Here is a 21,302-nt window from a genome sequence, read left to right as displayed (position 1 = left end):
TGGTGACTGGTATCTGCAGGCCACATGATGGGATGAAGAGACCTTACAGCTGAGTGACACTAGGACAAGGAGGACTTTATGAATCATGTCCCACTACCCAGAGAATGTCTGAGGAGGAGACTGGAGTGTCCCCCTTCCCACATTACCTTTCCAAGCCTTTGTTCCAGGCATGATGCTATTCTGGCACTACCCAAATTCCTCATCCTATTTCCCTCTATTCACACAAAGGGCCTGTGTTTCATACAAACCTTTGTTTAAGGCTAAAGAGCATCATAACTGCCAGGTAACAACATAGCATTATGCAGGTGACAAGGTCAGTGTAAAACCCCTGCTAAGGTGGAGAAGTCTCTGCTTTGTGCCTCTCCTTGCCAGACTCACAGAAAGGACAAAAGGAAAGGGCAGCAAAACACATGACAAAGTACAAAATATGGTGCTTTTGTTTTTAATCTACTTCACTGCTATAGCCAGAGGAATGCAAAGAGAAGAAATCATAGTGCAAAAACCTGTCTGTTTCACAACAAAAAGAGGTAGTCACCAAAGTATCTTTTGGGGTTTTTTTCCTTTCAAAATACAGTCCAAGCTGGAGATGAGGAGGGAGGGACGTCCAATTTCTTACCAGCTCCCCAGAGAGTTAGGCACTTATACCACTCCCTCATCTTTTATTGCCCTTACTCTTCAAATCCTGCCCATTCCCTGTGCAGTTTTACACTGCCCTTCTGCTCTCCTTGACATCTATCACATGGTATCTCCCTTTTCTGCTCACTTCCTCCTTTTCTCTGATCTGCTCGTGCATTCCAGCTTCCCTCACTCAACCCCGAGTTTGTTGGAACATCAACATTCCTCTGATGCCTTCAGCCCCTCATCCCACGTGGCTGCTTGAGCCCTGCCAAGGGGCTCCCGTCCTGACAGTGGGGCTGCAGGATCCTCAACCCGCTGCTTCTCGTGGCTGAGTTGATTCAGCCGCACAGAAGAGCAGAATATTTGGCAAGAGATTTCAGCCTAGCTGGGGGAAGCAAAGAAGTCACAGTGTGAAAGTCCACTGCTACCAGGAGATGGAAATCAGTACAGCTGGTACTGTGTGTTCAGCTCTCAGCCAAAGTCCTTTCTCTCAAGGTTGTGCTGACAGACTACAAAAACAACGGCTGAAAGCACAGCATGAAAGTGAGTGATGGGGAACCTGCCCCAGAAGAAAGAATCTGCAAAGAGGAAGGTTTTAACATATTTTGTTTAGATGTCAATCCCTTGGCAGGGACTTGTCAGGAGGGAGAATGAAAGGTGTTAATCCAATGCACACCTAGTGCTTCTTCATACGCGTGTATTTCTCCCAGACTTTCCACATGTGTTCTCTTTAAGACTCAGTCCTTAATGAGGGACATTTCAGAAGGACAGCCCAGCTTCCCCCACCTGCTCCAAGACAGGACACATGCTGCAAATGAAGACATGTGGCAAGCAAATTTTTACCAGGAACAAATATTTGCCATCGTTCTGGTTGGCTGCTATGCCACGCTACATTCTTCCTGGCACGGTAGAGTGGATAAATATTCTCAGAAAAGTAAGTAGGTTTCTGCCATCGCAAACGGCTGACAAACACTTCAGGCCACTGAACCCTGGGTCTTCATTTCTTCTTGTCAAGTTGGAGGCCCTACCCTGGGTAGGACTATGCACACAGCTGGCTTCTCATGTGTGCTGGCGGGACAAAATTGCTAGAGAGGTAAATAATAGTTGTTAGAAAGCTATGGACACCCAGCATGGTGAAACAGTGTTAAGGGCTGCAGACGCATGTCCCATGCTAACTAGCTACCTCTTAAGATCTCTCAAGATTTCCACTGCCATTTCATTTAATCTCTTGCTCAAGTGCCACGTCTACTGGGCAAATGAATTCCCTCAGTTCTCCTATGCCAAGTTTCACTCCAGCGTGTCAAAACCACTGCTCTACACTGCAGCATTCCTTTCCAAGTGAACTATTCCCCTCCTCCCTCCTGCGGGTCTTGCTGATGGCAGCTCGAGGTTGTATAACTGCATGCTCCCTCCTTGATAATAGCAAGAACCAGGATTTCCTGGTATGCCAGAAATGGGTTTGCCAGTCCTGCCTGTGTGAAAGGGGTGGGACAGGAGATGAAGCAGCCATCGGGTGCTACAGCTCTGAGTCGTGTCTGTGCACCTTGACGTCCCGCCAGGCTATAATAAGAGAGACCTGCAGGGAGCAACATATGTCAAAGTTGGTAATTTTCCTTCCTGCCTTCGCTCCTCGAAACCGCCTCAACTGGATCAATGCCCGCCCAGTTCCTTCTTTGGATAGCCAACGAAGCATGCACACCACAGGAGCAGCTGCCAGCTCCTCTGGAAAATGTACAGATCGAAAGATCACCTGTGAGTGCGCAGCCTTGGCGTGAGCTGTTCTGCACGTCTGCAGCTTGACAATGCTGCTGCGGCTCTGGGAGGCAGCAGCCGCCAACCGCAGTGCTGACCGGCCACTCATAATCCACAGCCAGAGGCACCTCTACAAACATGCTCCCTGCAGCAAGGAGACCTTGCAGAAGCCTCCAAACCTCCCCTCATTTTTAAGCTGAACTGTGCTAATAACACCTTGTCTCCCCTTCCCTCCCCCGGCATTTTCCAGCTTCCCTGGACAGCCTCTGTGTCAGTCCACATCTGGAAAGGGCATCCCCGGACTACTTGCGGCTAGATCTGAGCCAGATGCAGGAAAGGCTTGAAAGCTCTCTTGCACTGTCTTCTTTCAGCCTTCCTTAGTGCATGCTGTGCTCACACCGAGACTGCAGGTGACTTCAGGTGATGCCCACTTGTGCCCCCCTGCCACACCAGGCATTTGGCTGGGATGCAGCCCTGGCACTGACGAGTTGGGCTTGAAGAACAAACTGGTGCCATTTTCTGTGGGGCCCCCAGATTTGGTCTTCCAAGCAGAATTATAAAAAATTGCACAGAAGAGCCCCAGTCTCTTGAGGTTTGCAGACGTTTCAATAACTTATAAAGCATCCAGGTTGATAACAGCTTCTGTGGATGTAATTCAAATGCCGCATAGTTTGAGGCTGTCCCATCCCTCATCAGGGCCAAGCTGGTTTAAGATTTCTTGTGAGGAAAACTGATAAATTCATCTGACCAGCAATATTTGAGCTCCCAGAACTACCAAAGCAGATCTGATTTGCTTGTCCTCCTTCCTTCTGCCTCCCTTCCCCCTAGCTGCTCACAGATGTATGTGGCCCACTTCACACTTTCTAAGCCCCTACATGAATAAGGGATCTGCAGGCAGTTTATTTCTGTGACATTAAATCCAGGGAAAAAGGGAGTATTGGTGTTGTCATCACATTACTAGTTTCACCATGTTTTCTGTATCAAGCGCAGGCAGGCTTGCAGCACTGCTCAACTCTGGGGTGCTCTTGGAGCCAGCAGTGGAGGGTCCAGCAGCTCCTTTGACAAGAGCAGGAAAAACCACATACTCACACCAACTAACTGAGATGATTTATTTTTGAATGCCATATTGAGGAAGGCACATTGTGAACAGAGAAGCACAAACCCACCGAGACCTAGAAGGTGCTCCAAGCTGTGTGTTGCTTTGTGCCTCTGCCTGCCTCTCAGTTGTCTCTGTGAGTGATTCAGAAACCCTGTTTAATCAGACTCAGCTCCTGCCATCTGTTAAGTGAGACACTATAGGGACCAGGTATTGTAACATATTGAATAACAGAATTACCTTTGATTTAGTGTACTTTATGTAGCATGTCCTGTTGCCATCATTCACAGTGATCAGAATGAAGCTTTAAGGGCTTCTTTTCTCTTTGGGGTATAATTGTACGGTAACATAATGACTCACTGCAGTGGCTGAGTGGACCACAGTGACCCTCTGCATCCCCCCAGCTCTGAGTCACAGGCTGGGATTATAGAGACATGTTTAGGATTACAGACAAGCACTCCTCTAGAAACCTCCTTCTCTCTCACCTCTGACAATATCTTTGCTAACAGAGGTTATGTACGCTCTTGGATGAAGTAGAAAGGCTTGAAATTCAGGAAACCCCTACACAGCCTGAGACTGTATAGCCAGGTGTCTGATCAAAGGTACCTATCGATCAGCTTCGTCAGTGACACCCAGGAACATAAAGATGGGATGACATAAATTCATCCATCCTCATGCCAGGAAGTGTCTTAATAGTAAAACAAAAGTGTGTATTGGCACTTGGTGTGGGCGGGTGTTTTGCAGGATGCCTGACACTTCTGAATGGGCCCTCCTGATGGCACCAAGCAGGGGCATCATTTTACAGACCTTTGAAATGACATGCTTTGTGCTTTTGAAGCAATCACGTCTGTTGTGGTGGGACGGCAACCTTATTTTTTGAAGACACCACTCACACCATGAACCCCGCAAGATACATCTCAGCATGGTGGCTCGGGGCCAGGGCCTTTCTGCCTACCTATGCCAGACCTGGCTGCAGGCGTGGGAAGAGGGAGAGGGCTCCAGGCGAGCCACTGCAGGGCAGTGCCATGGACAAGGGCAGGGCAACACACACTGCAGGGCGCTGGGGTGGGGACAGCCAGGAAGGGGAGGCCTCATTAATGAGAAGGGGTTGATGACTGCATTAGTCTGAAGGTCTGGTGGTGCTGGAAATCAGAGATGGTGGGAGCAGAGCTGGTTTCAGTCGCCTCTCACAAAATCTCTGGCTAAGCAGTAGCTGCCATTTTGGCAGAACATCTGCAGTGGCCGTAGGGGATGTATACCCCACTCTGCTTGTGAAACGCCTCTCTGGGTGCTTCAGCATTTTGGCCAGGCTATTGCTGTTGAAATACCTGACCTGGTTTTAACAGGGATGGATACAGTCACACACAAGCATCAGCATTTGGAAAGTGACTCAGAAAATCAGCTACAGACTTAAATGAAACTCATTTAAAAAAAATAAATAAATAAAAGGAGAAAATTAAAGAGGAAGAGCTGACATCAAAGTGAAGACCCAGAAACTGATGGATTTCACACTCAGTTGATTGTTTCAATTAATTACACAGAAGGAGCTGTGTACCAAACTGCTCCCCACACACAGCTGGAAGTTCAACAGTTAGCAAGGCCACAGGAATCAGATGTTGCAGAGGATCCAGTTGCACCATACATTTCCACATCTTGCTCAAGCTCCCCAGGTGAGTGTCTGGGTTTGGTTTCTGCGGTACCGCACCGTATGCCCGAAATCGTCAGGAACGGGCGTGTTCGTGCCTGCCACCAGCCTGCTGCATTTGCCTCCCCGCGGGGGAAGCGGGGAGGAAGCAGAGAAATTGTTGGGTTTGCATTTCACAACTGCCTGCAAAATCCAGGTTGCTGCACGCATCCCGTGGCCCAGCCTCTCGGGCGCAGTGTGATGGGAAGCGGGAGGGAGTGTTTACACAGCTCGCTAGCTGCTCTGCAGTCACTATAGCAACCCCCGAGGGTCAGTTTATAGTAGGAGAGGAAGTTCAATTTTGGGGAGTTCAGCTTTCCAACGCCAGCATCAAGCATGGCTAAAAAACAAAAGGCCAGGCGGTGGGAGGAAACACATTTAAAGGAGCTTCCTATGTGCAAAACCATCCAAGCTTTCTCAGTCACCAGGAGGTGCTGCATTCCTTTCCCCTCGGTCAAAGGCACGCCACCATCCAACTGATGCCTGCGTTGGAGGGTTATCTCCCCTCTGCCACAGATGCCTGTGGGCATTTGAGAGCAGGGCAGCTGGAGATCAGTGCAAAATGGAGCCACAGTTCCAGAAACACCGCCGTGCTGCCACCCCCAAGCTGAGAGCCACAGGACTGATGTCCAGAGCATGCTCACTGTTCGCTCCAGCTATGCAAAGGCTGTTTGCAGTGTCTCCTATGGCAGAAAGAAACAATAGGCGCTGCTCTTTCTGGTCTGGAGGTAAATCAGCAGATGTCCATGCATTCAAACTTGTGTGCCCTCTGTGGAGACACGTGTTTTTTTGAACTTGGCATGCTGAGACTTAATCTGTATCTGTGCTGCCAGTGGTACCCTCTTTAAACCCAAAATAAATTACAGATGTCTCTGAGATGATGCCTAGGGAAACATCCTCTTTCCAAACACTGCCACCTTCCCCAGACAGCAATCCTTGACCTGTATGGCTCCTTGCCCTGTTGCATCTCACTACCAAAATGGCCTGAATACTGCCCAAGAGCTGAAAGAGCTTCTGTCAGCCATTGTTATGACAGTGGGAGTGTCAGAATGCGGTCACCCTGGGGAATTGTGTTTTCTCGGGGCAAGAGGTAATAAACACAGTATCTCCTTAGCCACAAGGGAAAACAGCCTGTGGCCTGAAGTGGTTCTCTCTTCCGCAGTTCCCATCACTGGGTCTGAGGCAGCAGAAGAGAAAAGGCTCGTTGGGGCACTGGGGGCCAAGGGCTACTTTAAAATAAGGTCCACCCCTCGCTGAACGTGTCCAACACTAGATGGGAGAACAGGCCCCAAACTTGCTGAGCTTCCCAGCTGAGCTCACTGCTGTGCATTATGCTCCAGGGTTTCAGAGCAGGGTTTCAGTTTACCTACCTACCCTGCATACCACCCCTGTGTGATGGATATGAGGTTGTAAAGGGATCCTTGCACTCAGCAGCTGTTGGAGAAAAGGTCCTGAGGAGTCCTGTGCTTGGTCAAGGATGTAGGGGACATGCAATGGGTACTCCTCTGGCTGGTCTTGGCCATGGTGGGAAATGTAGAAAGAAGGAATCCTAGCAAATGCTAAGGAGGTGTATGGACTGCATGGTGTCATGACTGCACTTCCCAAGGCCCATTTTCCCCTCTAAAATGACAAGTTACATTAGCTATGGATCTTTCTAATAAAGCTCCTTCTTCTGCCCATGATGATCTGTCCACCAGCTGTCTGGGAGCTAAGCTGGGTAATGGCCTGCTGTGCAGGCAGAGCTTGGGGGAACGAGCAGGGGTGTTTCCCAAAGGACCAAAGAGGCAGCAAGCAATTTCCCAGGGGAAGAGAGAGAAAGTGAGGACATGGGGAGGAGAGATTGTGAGGATCTGTGTGTAGGAAGATTGAGAATTGTGATGTATTATGCCAGAGAAAAACAGACAGAAAGACACAGCATTGTGGAGGAGCACAGGGTCCAAGGATGGGAGAGGGGAGAGTGATGCCATGAGACACTGCGAGAGAAAGAGGATCACTCAGTTGGGAAGGAGTGAGGCATAGCTGAGGCCTCCAAAAACAAAGCGATAAAAGGAGAGGAAAGATAATGAAGGTGTGATGAGAATGTGGGTGCTGCAGGGGAGGAATGTCAATGAAGGCTGCAGAGATGAGAAAGGTGGCTTTCTGAGGTGAAGGAGTTCATCTGGCCATACAAAGATGTCAGATCCACTCGAAAAACATATGTTTTGAAGGTGCAATTCATCTCATCCCAAAGCAGATGTCAGATATATCGTACATCTACTTCTCTCTGAAAAGGAGACCTACGGCAATGACGTCAGAAGAAGACATCCACACCACACAGGTCAAATTTCAGTGAAGGAATCCTTTATGCCTAATAATCTTCTGCTCTTGGGTGGCAAGCGGAAGGGCAGAGCTTTGGGATGAGGGCTGAGTGTGAGTGTTTGAGGGTGATCTCCTGGGAGATTTTCCCCAGGCCAGGGTGTTGCCCAAGGAAACATGAGTAGGTTTCAGTGCTGCTTCACTCCTGAACTCATCATCAGGGAGGACTCTCCCAAGGAAACTCCACAGGTGGGTTTCACTTTTGCTGGCAACACCCATCTCATACGTTTAACCCCACAGGCTTTGAGCAGGGGATGCATACAGGGACAGCAAGCAAACACTATGTCCAGGAGTGACAAGTGAGCCTGTAGGACAAGAGCTGGTGGCACAGCCTGTGGGCTGGCATGGACCCTCACCTTGCCAGTGGCTATGGCATGGCGAGGATGCCCACGGGATTAGGCACTGACCCTGTGCAACAATGGCAAGTGGGCTTTGGCATCTCTCAAACAGGCTGTGGTTCAGGAGGCCTTTCTGCCATTGCTCTCTCCCTCCTGCTGTGTGTGTGGATGAGTCAAAGCAGCTCCTGGTGTCCTCAGTGTCACCTGAGTCCCACACGGGCTGCTGCTAGCCCTGGTTACAGGACAGACCTGCCTGATCTCCTTACAGTGATTAACAACGGCCCTTCAGATGGTTTAATGTCACAAGGAGTCTTTCTACAGGCTCGGCTCACATCCCAGAGCAGCGAGATGTCCTTCTTCCTCCTTTTCCCATGTCAGTGAGCAAAGAGGGCTCATCCCTCTGCCCTGGGCTCCATTCTGAGGTACCCCCAGCTCCCTGCATCTGCCTCGCTGTACAGCCCACGTGTAGCAGGTGGGGATGCTGCAGTATCTGTTGAAGCGGATCACCTAGTATGGAAAAAGCAGGAGGACACCCAGGTGACTGAGACACCAGCAATGCACATAGCTCAAAACCTGGGCATGGCTCTTTGGAAATATTACGGGGGGGGGGGGTACCACAGAGAGGCAGAGGAAGTGTTGTCAACATACCTTTATTAATACTGTATGAAGAAAAATACCCTGAAATAACACTGTCAAGTTTGGCAGCAATTGTGAGGCACTTGCCAGAGAGGCAGAGGTCTGTGTGAAGCCCAAAGCCAGGCACAAATTTAATCCAGCTTCCCAGATGTTGCTTAAAGGTGTAAAAATGAGAGCTTTGGTAGTGGCTCACCATCTGCTTTGAGGTACATGTAACAACACAGTAAATACCATTTGCATGTATTTGAAGATTTAATGTTCAGATATGTGGTAAGGATAGCAAGGATAGCATAAAAAAGGTTAGAAACAAGTAAAGTTAAAAACAGGTATCTTCATCTTTGTTTCTACTGCTACTTTTTATGGAAATAACACATTAGTTAGACCATAAGTGGTGATCACAGAGGGTAAAAATAGTTAGGGAGGAAATAATAGGAAGGATGTTAACATTATAAATGTTTCTATATCCTCACCTGTGACTGGGTGTTGCCACTGCACCCATCTTGGAGAATGTTTATTGAAAGAGAAATAAGAGATTCTAGAGAGAGATGACAAAAATGTTATCGAAAGAGATAGAAAAGATGTGGAAAAATCTTCTACCCCTTGGGTTCTTCTGGCTTGTTAAAAAAAGGTTTATCCCCTTCAAGCTTAGAGGAAGCTGAAACAGCCAGTTGCACAGAAAAACCTAGAGAAATATTTCTGTTTGCCCACTCTTATCACTTCTGTCCCAGGGACAACCTCTTCATCTTAAACTGATTTGCTCACCCTTAAGGGTTAACCCACCCCAAGGCCCACCTCCTGCCACAGGCTTAGGGCTCAGCACAGAGCCTCCAAGGCAGGCCAGCATAGCTTTGCCAGTTAGCTTTGAGCCCTCAGGTTTCAGAAATAAGATGCTAGTCACTGAATGATTGGGAAGAAGGTCCCCCTCCAGGCAGCTTAACCCTTAATGGTCTCATGTGAAGCATTTGGCCTTGGCCTGAAAGCCATGGATACTCAGTACTGGTGCCACGATCCAGCACAGCACTTCTGCCCTCCCAAAAGCATCATGTGGAAATAAAAAAGCCACTTCAATTTGTCCTTCACTCTCCAGTGAAGACAAAAGCCTGGATGGTTTATTTCTGTTTTCTGTGAGATGTTGCTCTGTGTGGGGAAGTGGAAGCCAATTTCCCACAAACATCCCAGGACACCCAGTCTGAGCCAGCTTTTGGAAAGGGGGTCGGGCATCAGCAACACACCTGAATGAACAGTCAGACCTTCTGAAAGGCTGGGAGGTTGGCCAGCAGCACCCTGGTGGGAGCTGGCACAGGATGAGTCCTTGTGAAAGTGCAGCATCCTCAGCTTGTTCAGCTTAGTGTAAAAGGCAGAGTCTCAAAATGAGTCACGTTTGAGACTCCAAGTGGGAGACAGGGAGTTATGTTTTAACATCTTTGATGCAGGAGCCCAGACAACGCTTCCTTGTGATGACGAGGACCAGTATTTTGTCTTCTGTTTAACACACTGTCAAGAGAAATGAAGTCATGGACCATCACAGAGGTTTATCTTTATTGCAGCATCACCTACACTATTAACTGTAAGAATTCCTGCTCACTTACATCTTCTTTTGAAAAAATGCCCTGCATATAGAAAGGGGTTTTTATGCAATATGTATGATAGATCCTACACTTCCAAAATGCACTTCTCTACATCTAGTAAAATCCTCAGGGAGAGGATTTTTTGTTCATCCTTTATACCACTCCAGGGGCTCTAACTGGTGCCTGGCTTATCCTGCCCCTTGAAACAGCCACGTTTCCACAGAGGCAGATAGCAGTCAGACCTGTCCCATGCACATCCCTTACAGCCAAAATGCTTCAGGGAAGAGGAGATGCTTTAACTTTTGCTTCTTTTTGTAGCTTTCTTATGACTGCTTCCATTTACATTTGGCTTAGCCTGGCTCTCAAATACACAAGACCGCTTCCCTTTCTGTTTGGGGACAGTTCCACTTTCTCACTCTCATCTGCTGGCATGCAGTGGGTGTATTTAGGTTTCCAGATTTCTACAGGGAAAAGGTTTAAAGATTTAAGATGTCCCCGTGGAAACTGCACCACTTTCAAACACGAGAGGATGTCAGTATTCATACCAGGCAGGGAAACCTTTACTAAAAAAGAAAAATCCACTACATTTTTGTTCCTGCTTCTTGAAGGTGTCCCTTTAACAGCTCTCAACAGCTGTTAAATGGGATAATCGCCTGTTATCCTCATGTCACTAATTCAAATGCTAATGGATGTCAGTGCATGAGGGGTTATTCAGCCATCCCGCACCCCAGGTACGCTTTGCATGACAAGGATGCTGAAGCAATTAAGCTCCCTCTGGGATTCCAGAAACATTGGAAAGAAATGTTTCCAGATGAACTCAGAGAGGAGGAGATGATGTCCAAGACAGAAAGGAAAACTGGGAAGGGAGGAGGCCGGCAGGAAGGATTTGCATGTTTTGATGCCTCAGAGGGGCTCCATCCCCAACCTGAGAGACCCTGTGCCCAGCCCAGCCTCTGTGCCAGCCGATTCAGCCAGAGCCCAGTTTGATCCCAAATAACTACTACTTGTATGGTGGTAGTGCTCAGCAAACCCAAACGAGTCATCATTTCACTGTCCTAGTTAAACTGCTATCCCAGCAGTGTAATATTTGCTGTCTACAATGGAAACAGAAGCACTTCCTCCTAAGGTCCAGGTCACTACTACAAGGTTGCTAGAAGCAGAGGAGCAACTGGCTCCTCTAGCTCCTGGCTCGGTGACACCAGGCTCAGTGTCCGTCCAGCCATGCAGCACAACAAGCTGTTGATACCCTGTGGGCAAACCCTCTGGTGCTCCTTGCCTCTGTGACAGGAAAGAGGCTGCAGAAGGCAGCAGCAAAATCGTTAAAATCAACAACCCTTTTACAGAGCAGAGCTTGCAACTAGGCCCATGCTTGTGTGCATGTGTGTGTGTGTGTGCACGCACACATGCATGTGTGTACAGAATGCAGTTCAGTGCATTCATTTATATTTCACGCATGCAATTCCCTCAAAAATCTCCCAGCCTCTAGAGAAGTATGTAGTGTCTTTTACATGGTAACAACCACAGACTGTATGGCCACACTGTTAAAGAGGTCATACTATTATCTGTCAATAGCAACACAAAAGTAGAGATGGAGTTAATCATAGAATCACAGAATGGTTTGGGTTGGAAGGGACCTTAAACATCATCCAGCTCCAGCCCCCCTGCCATGGGCAGGGACACCTTCCACTAGACCAGGCTGCTCAAAGCCCCGTCCAACCTGGCCTTGAACACTGCCAGGGAGGGGCAGCCACAGCTTCTCTGAGCAACCTGTTCCAGTGTCTCACCACCCTCACAGGAAAGAATTTCTTCCTTATATTTAATCTAAATCAATCCTATTTCAGTTTAAAACCGTTACCCCTTGTCCTATCACTATACACTCCCTGATAGAGAGTCCCTCCCCACCTTTCCTGTAGCCCCCTTTAAGTACTGGAAGGCTGCTATAAGGTCTTTCTGGAGCCTTCTCCAGGCTGAACAACCCCAACTCTCAGCCTGTCCTCGCAGGGGAGGTGCTCCAGCCCCCTGATCATCTTTGTGGCCTCCTCTGGACCCACTCCAACAGGTCCATGTCTTTCTTGTGCTGAGAGCCCCAGAGCTGGACACAGCACTCCAGGTGTGGTCTCACGAGAGTGAGTAGAGAGGCAGAATCACTTCCCTCAACCCACTGGCCACACTTCTCTTGATGCAGCCCAGGATACTGTTGGCTTTCTGGGCTGCAAGTGCACACTGCTGGCTTATAGTCAGTTTTCCATCCATTAATACACCCAAGTCCCTCTCTGCAGGGCCACCCTCAATCCACCCATCACCCAGCCTGTATTTGCACCTAGGATTACCTTGACCCATGTGAGGACCTTGCACTTGGTCTTGTTGAACTTCATGAGGTTTGCACGGACCTCTCAAGCCTGTCAAGGTCCCTCTGGATGACATCCCTTCCCTCCAGCGTGTCGACTGCACCATACAGCTTGGTGTTGTCAGAGAACTTGTTGAGGGTGCACTTGATCCCATTGTCCATGTCACCAAAGATGTTAAACAGCGCTGGTCCCAAGACTGATCCCTGAGGAACACCACTCGTCACTGCTTGTCACTTGGACATTGAGCCGTTGGCCGCAACTCTTTGAGTGCAACCATCCAGTCAATTCCTTATCCACCAATGGGTCCATCTGTGGAATCCACATCTCTCCAATTTAGAGACAAGGATGTCATGCAGGACAGTATCAAATGCTTTGCAGAAGTCCAGGTAGATTACATCAGTTTTAAGCCTAAAAATATTTTGTTATGAAACTACTGATAATACACAACCTGCAAGGAGGTAGGCCTTCGGTGTCTGTCCTTCCCTTGCACAGAGACCAGATGACAGCATTATAGGTGATGCCAAAGGAACAGCAGTGACTTTAGTTTCTACCACAGAACTAGTGGATGTGCCTTACCCATTCCTCTTGTTCTCAAAGGAGGGAACCCAGATCCCAGACACTGGTGTCATCTGTCTAGAAAGTGGCAAGTAGGAGGAGAAAAGGGGAATTAACAGATCAGTATAGTACTCTGGAGGGGAAGATATAGAAGGTGACGAGGGTAAATGGATGGAAAAGAGGATAGTTCTTCCTCAGCTCTCACCATGATCACCTAAAACACTTGTGACCGCATTATCCAAAGGGGTCAATAATCAATGAACACCCAGTTTTGTCTTGAAAAACCTGTTTTGACAATAAAACAACGGTGCATTTCTAAACCCATGAAGGCCACTATTATTTAAGGAAATTCACTCGCCAAAGCACCTTCTCATCCTCAGCATCCTCAGCATCCACCACTGGCTTTCTTTTTAACTTTTTAACTTTGAAATGATCCTGTATTCAGCTCTGCTGACCTGGTATCTCCAGTCCCCTCAGTATTTCATCCCTAGTTCTAGTTTCTCAGCATCTACTTCTCTGAAGAGTTACTTACAGGCAAGAAATTTTTTTTTCATTTCACATTAAAAAAAAAAAAAAATCTGTTGCCATGGCAGGGTGTGGGTTACAACCAACCATTTTAGTTGCACTAAGTTTAAAACAGTAACCAAGTTAGCAACTCTTTTGTTTCCTCCTGGGAAATAAAAAAACAATGCAGACAGCTAAATAACAAGTGCTGGGATATGTTTGCTCCTGTGGGCTTACAGGTGACCACCAGGCAGCCACGGCTGGTCCCCTCCACGGGCTGCAGGACTGACCCAGTTTTTCCTCAGAGCTGTCATGGCAACCTCCACAGTCGTGTTTGCTGCTTTGCATGGTGAAACCTTTGATTTCTGGCTACAGCAAAGCAAGAACACAAAATTGGTGACAGTGCAGGCAGGAGGGCAGCTCAGCTTTTCACCCTGGGTCCTGCTCCCAAACCAAACGCAGGTCCTGTTGTAGCAATGGAGTTGGACACCGGAGGAAAAGCCAGCTGTTACTTACTCTTTTTACATTCTGGTGCTGATTTATTCCTCAGAAGGAAGCATGTTCAGCCTGGCTTGATAAAGAAATGAGGCACATGCAGTCATTCATATGTGCATAGCGTGGAGCAGAGCTTGCCACTCTTCCAGTCCCCACTGAACTTGAGGCCATTGCTCACACAGACCAAACTCAGTAGAGTTAGTACCCTCAGATCCTGAAATAGATGGGAAGAGGGTCAAACAGGGGAGAGCAAATCATGCCTCCACACAAGGGAAGGTGACAGCAGGAGCTTGGCCCGTATTTGACATCAAAAAGTCTGCACAAGAGCAGCACCGGCTGAGGGGTGCCCACCAGGGCTGCTCCCAGGGCCTCTGGCTTGAAGGAGGTTGTGCATTTACCCATCCCCAGCCATTCATTATCCGGAAAGATGGCTGCCAACAGCAACAAAGAAACATCAGCACTTTACATTAAAAATCTTGTCAGCCCAAACAGGAGAGAAAAATCTTCTGCACCATGGGGCAGACACCCAAAAATCACTCCTGTGTCACAGAGTGGAGGGAAAAGGAGAAAAAAAAAATGGCTGAGAGATTTGATTTATAAAGGGAAATGAGCTGTAAGATAATGTGCCTGGACTGGCTAAGCTGAGGTGGGTGCAAGAACAGGTGACAGCCAGCAGGAACTAGAAGAACTGAGGCAGTGGAGAAGGAAAAGCATCAGCCTGCTCAGAGGGAGTGAGAAGCACAGAAAGTGCATAAGTAGGAGTGCTGGGATGACATTTGAAAAGGGGAAAATTTAGGCCGAGTGGCAGGAAAAGCTTCCTGACAGTGAGATTCACGCACTGGAGCCATCCCGCGGGAGAAGCCCTGGAAGCCTCATCACTTGGCATGCAAGGACCGAGCTGGAGGAACACTGCAAGTCCTGGAAAGGCCTTATCCAAAGCTCGCTGAAAGTCAGCAGCAAGGCTTGCATTAATTACAGGAGGCTTGGCTCAGAGACGAACTCCGCAGCCAGGAACAAGTCTGCAGGGAAGAGGGGAAGTCCCAGTAAGTGACTGGGTGGTGGTGGGTCTCAGCATGAGAATCCCCCTCCCCGCAGGAGCTGGGAAATAAATGGGTGAGCACGATGGGGAAAAGATGGGGAAATAAAAAAAAATACCTTCTCCTTTAAGGCAATGTTATCTGTCAGCAAGGAGCTGCTCCGCTCTGGCTAAGGCACAGGCAGAGTCAGGGCTCCGGCTTCTGTTAGTCTGGGCCCCAAGGAAGTCCAGCTGCCAAAAAAAAGGGCCATTTTTCTTTAGTCAGGGGGTAGACCATGGGTGCGTGGGGAGGGAAATGAGGGAGAGAGTGAAAGAACATGCACAGAAGAGTGAGGGAGAGAAGGGACATATGCACTGTGTCTCTGGATGTGCAGCAAGAAGTCCAGCAGGCAGGGCTCAGGACTAGGCGGAGGAGGTGATGGTCGGAGGCAGAAGCCAACACAGAGGCAGAGGTACTCTGGGGACGATGCCATTTCCCTCCTATCAAGAAGGAGCTTTGTCCAAAGAAACCCATGTTAAAAACTGTGGGGAGCACTGACTCCATCCCTAGACCTCACTGAGCCACCAGATCTCCCTGTCACAAGAGGCAGACTTTCCCCTGTGGGGAGGCAAATGGAATAATTTCCCTTGGAGAGAGCCTCTCCATTGTGGCACACAGAGAGTTACAGCACATAGCCCTAGAGCTGCAGGCCAAGCTCACAGGTAGCCTGGCATGAGCTAAGCATCATCCCCACTGATTCCAGTGGCCTTACTGGGAGCTGGTATCACATCACCTCCACAGCATGAAACTGAATTTCAACCTCCGATCCCATGTGGGTTCCTTCTACACCTCATGAAAGCGCCTCTGCCAAGGGTACCTACACATTCATGCAAGAGATAGCCAGGCATGGACAGTTAAAGCAATAACCAAGTTGTGCACACAACAGCCCTGGAAGTGTTTGTTGCATGTGCCATCCATTTCCCATCACTGCCTTACTGCTGTATTCAGATAGACCACCTTCTCCATTTAAACAGCGAACCCGGCAGGGCAGGAAATGACAGCCCATGCTCTTGGCGTGCCAAGAGAAATGGAGCTAAAGTGGAAAGCCTAATTTAAGAGAAAAGTACAATATAAAGAGGTGGCACTTATTTCCAGATCAGGCATTACAAACCCAGAGAATTCAGAGTTAAAGTTATGCTTAAAATAAATTCAAAATTTTTAAAATGTGGCAACGTGCAACCAAGGCATACAAATAGCCTTAATTTTGCCCTGTAGTGACAGGTAACCATATGACTATGATTAAAATGTTTTAGTACTTGTGCTCCTAGAGTGGATTACCTTGATAAATACAATATTTTTTCATATTCCCTTGCTTTGCCCCTCCCCCAACAACCCTGTGCCCCAGATATTGCCACCAGCACAGACTTCACTACCTACCAGGAAAAGAAGATACATATCGCAGGTCCTTCACATCTGTAATGGGAGCCTGGGGCTAAGCATTGTCTTGGAAATACCCTCCCTCCTACCATCACAGCCACCACCACCCAAGGCTCTGGAGAGCACAACTTAAGTGCTCACCAAGTGAGCATTTACTCCTGCTGAGAAGAAGGGAAGGGCTTTCCTCACACCTTTTATATCACTGTAATCTACACTCATGTATTGATTTTACAAGCCCATTAAAACCTTGGGTTTAAAATGTAGAGAAAATAAGAGAGAGACAAAGAAAAATCATCTGGATAAACAATTATGGCTTTTTGTCAAGGACTCAGGAGCTAATCGAGTCCAGATCTGTTCCACATTCACATTTACATGCAAAATTGTACTTACCCAGCTACAAAAAGTCAGATTAGCATCAAAAGTCAGCTCTGCCCTCAGCTACATAGTGCAAACTCTGTGGAGTGAATGCGGGCTCCCAGGGTGTAACAGAGGGCAAAGTTTGGCCCCAAATACTTGAAGACCATTTGGCCTAGATGTACGTGAAAGTGGCTGCTCTGCACTTCAATCCAGTCTGAAATGGCTCTCTAGAAGTTATATTTACTTAAGAGTGTGGGTGGCCTGAATTGTCACGATGTGTTTAAATATTTAGCACTAAATCACAGCTGTCCACTTATTTGCACTTTTGCTGCTGGGCAGCAGGAACACCCCTAGAATTAGTCAGCATCAGATGCATTAATGAGCTAACAGATATATCATAGTTTACAGTTTAGGCTTCTTTTGTTCACATAAATTCACACCCCATCTCTGCTTCTTTCCCAGAACAGCATATCTTTTCAAACATGTTGACTTTCTAAGCTTTATTTTATTTGGCCTTTATTAATGAGTTTGCCAAGTTTTCTGTTATGCAGAAAAGCACCTTGCCCCTAGCAAGCTTTCTGTGCGTTACACACAATCCTGAAGAGACTCGTTGTGCAAGGGGAAACGGTCCAGCCTCAGAGAAGTTCCTCTTCACAAGCCAAAAGCCATCCTCCGCATGCAAAGATCCCAAGTAAATATGGAACCAATAACAACTGCAAGCAAAGACCTTTGCATACGGAAAATATTTATAAAGTCAGTGTTACAAATCACATTGGCTGGAGGAAAATGCTTGCACCTTTGCTGTGCAGAAAGCAAGCGATCTGTTGCACAAAAGGAAAGAAAATATTGTTCTTCAGGTTAACACTCCCACATCTCATTCATCCCACTTCTCCGCCACCAGTAACCTTCTATAAATCACAGGCATAGTGTAGGTCATGATTTAATAACTCGCCGACAAACTGTATCCAGTATGGGAGGACCAGAGTTTTGTGACTTGTATGCCTAATGGATGCTAATTGCAAATCATAAGAACTTTTTGTTAAACAAAACACTAGAGATTTTACCAGGGTAATGCTCTAGTATGGAATCAATGGGAGACAGTTTTCTGTGTGTGCAAGTAAGACTTTTTTCATTAAAAAATGCTTACTTGCTGACACTGAAGCTTCTTGTGGGAATACATCACTTTTGTAATTAAATTTTCATCTGGAAGATTTTTCAGGTCAAAAATGGAATTTCTGGTCAAAATCATAGCAGGGAGGAACACACAGGAAGCCAGGCTCTGAACGGAGCACAGCCGAGCCTCTCGCATCCTGAGCATTCGGCTTAATTACGGAGCCAACAGCTAGCTCGTCTGCCATATGGCCATTCCTCGCCTGGTCTTGCTCATTTTTGGCCATACTCCTCCAGCACTGTTTCCTAGTTCTCCCTCTGGCCTCTCACAGGAGCAGAAGGTGCAAAACCACAGGCTGAAAGCATCTGCCCACTTTGCAATTCTATTTGCCAAGAAGCATCCCCAAGCGGGTGGTCACCTCCAGCCAGAGGAGCATGGAGGAGCAACCCCACCACCAGCAGTTAGTTGCTCTCACCCTCACAACAAGATCTGGGAGAGGATGTCTGGCCTTTCCCTCCGTGTGCAGGAACCGTATCAGCAGAAAGCACCTTCTGTAAGGGCGTAAATGCATCCTCCCCCCGGGCAGCTACACGCCTTTATCTGCAGCAGTGCAAAGGACAGGGAGAGCTGCCCTGCCGGCAAGCCTCCTGCCTGGACAGCCTGATTCACCAGAACAGGCCGGCTGCTTTTTGCCACCATTATGATGACACACCAGAGCTGCAAACCCGGTTTAACCAGCCAGTCTGTGACAGCCTGGTGTCCAGAGAGTGGTACAGAGTAGCAGGAAGGGGCCGGTGAGCCCCTCCGTGAGCAACTCTGCATTGCATACCTCAGCCAGGCTGCTGCCGCAGAGGTGGAGGCCCAGCTCTCACCAGCCACAGTGCACAGCCTCAGCCTCCATCCACCGTAAGGAGGGTAAATCAGGAGTGGTTCAGCTCAGTTACCGCAGTCAAATGAGCCTGAAACACTGTTAGGAGGGATCAAAATCACATGTGCGTGTGCGTGGTTTCACAACACCTCCCTCTCCCCACTGCCAGCCACACCAGTTTCCTCAAAGAAAAGTAGAACAGTAGAGCACAGACCCAAAGCTACGCCGTGATGTATTAAAGCCTTGTTTTTCCCACTGCTTAAAGAACTGACCCAGCCCCCTCAAATGTTCCCAGCATATTTGAATTGTGAGTCAGAGACCACAATGGAGATACTTGCCTAGCTTGACAAAGTTTAAGTATCTCCTGCCAAATAGTAATCGCAGATTTTTTGCTCTGTCACTCATGAGTCCTGTTTCCGCCGCCCTAACCACGCAAAACACACTGCCTCATTGAGGAAGCAAGGATTACTTCTCAGATGCTTACCTGTAGCATCTCCAGTTTTTCACCGTCCCTTTCATGCAGAGTGCTGCTAACAAACAGGATGGAAACTTGCAGGTATTGAAAACTCACATCCCTGTACCCACAGTGGAAGCAATGAAGATAGAGGATGGAAAGAATAGCAGCAACAGTGAAAAGTAAGGCCAGGAAAAACTTCATCTTTGCAGGCAGGGTCTAACATTTAAAAGAAGTAATAATTCAAGACAGAGATTTCCATAGACTGGAATAGCACCTCACTTAGGAAGACATCCTAAGGTTTAGGAGTTAATCTGTCATGGGCCATCATACCTCCATTGGACCACCACCACCACCATTGCAGTAAACTTTGGCCAGGAGTAGGAAGCACCAACCATGTTGTTCATCACAGCTAAATTCACTGCCAGTTACGAGTTAGCATTCAAAGTGGCAAAATAAGTTTTCACTGTTCTTTCTTCTTCAGCAGTAAGAGGGCTGCAGCACTGACCAGAGCTCCATTTTCTCTCCTGCATCATCCAAACAATTCACACAGCCCCGCTCAGGGCAAAAAGGTAGAATACACTTTTGATTATTATTTTACTATAGGTCTCACTCATTTCCTGTTTTTAAATTTCCCTACACAATCATGAGTGCTAGAAATGTTTTTTCTTAATTAGCTTCCCCCTCCCCCTTCTTCCATCAAAAGCCAAGATTCCCATGCAGCACCCTGTCAGAGAGGCCCGAGGGCTTCAAGGAAATCCCCGAGTATCACAGTGCAAGGCTTGGTTTGCAGCAAGGAGAGCTGGCAGCACTGCCGAGCACCTCAGCACTCCAGCTGTCGCTCCAGCAGTGGGGCCATGTTGGGAGGAGTCTGAGGACAAGCGGCTGAGAAAAAACTCAGACACACAACCAAACCCTCCAACGTTACATGAGGCCAAACTTCTGTGTGTGTGTGTGTGTGTGCGCGCGCTTGCTTTATTTTTCTTTTTTTTTTTTTTTTTCCCACCGCAACTAGACTTAATATTTCTTCAGAGGATTCATGCTCATACTTGTCCCACGAAATCCTCCCCATTATCTTCTCCATCGCCTGGGCTGCAGTGAAACGAGCAGCCTGCTGCTATTCATCCCTGCTGTCTGGGGTTTGGGACAGCTGGGCCGCAGGGCCGCTGAGATGGGGGAGTTTCCGGGCTCTGAGGTGCATGAGGAGGAGGGAGATCATTTTGTGCGCTGCTAATCTCGCTCTGCAGGAGCGCTGACTTTCGCCTCTTTAGCACCTGCCATGGGGAGCTTAGGGGTGGAACACAGGGGTAGCAAGAAAAAAAACTTCAAGCAAGATTTATTCCCTTCCTTATTAGTTAATGCTTACCCCAAAAAATGATGCAAAGGCAGGGGGGTGAATAGGTCTGAGTGGACTTCACATAACAAATGCAAAATCACACTTTGACGTCTCTGTGCTTTTAGGAAGGGGGAGTCTTTGACTGAAGCTGTGTCCAAAGCCAGAGAGAGCAACGCAGGAGCTCTAGGATGTTCTTCCCAGCTCTGCCTCAGGCTTGAAATTTCAGGACTGTGGTGTCTTTCTGACAAATCTGAGCCATGCTAAATTGAAGATAAAATATCAGCAATCCTTTTAAACTTCCCATCCCACCCACCCCCCACTCCCGCCAAGCACGCATTGCTCCGAGCTGTGCACATGTACTGACCTCTCCCAGCTCAGTCCTGGCTCCAGGGTGATACACAGCCCAGACCTGCACACCCTGGAACATCCCACGGGGTTTTCGTCTAGCATGGAGCTAGGCACTGGAGGTGCGTAAGAGGGAGCAAGAAAAGAAAAAGAAGCTGTTGCAATGTGCAACAAATACAAATCCTAAAACAAATGTGCAACAAATCCTAAAACAATATGGATCCTAAGCCCATTCAAATCAATCAGTGAGGGTTTCCAGCACCTCTACTAGGCTTCAGCTGAAAATAATGAAACCAGTAGTAAGTATCATGGCAGCAGGAATAGATTTTACAGTCCCAACTGATGGTCAAACCCTGAACTGAACACTGAACTCATCCACAGAGGTGATTGCTCCAGGACAGCCACACTGGCAAAGCCGGGGTGGGGGGG

The sequence above is a fragment of the Athene cunicularia genome (genome assembly GCF_003259725.1).
Source record: "Athene cunicularia isolate RWA chromosome 2 unlocalized genomic scaffold, athCun1 chr2_part1, whole genome shotgun sequence".
Classification (NCBI taxonomy): domain Eukaryota; kingdom Metazoa; phylum Chordata; class Aves; order Strigiformes; family Strigidae; genus Athene; species Athene cunicularia.
Note: the sequence above shows the minus strand (reverse complement) of the source record.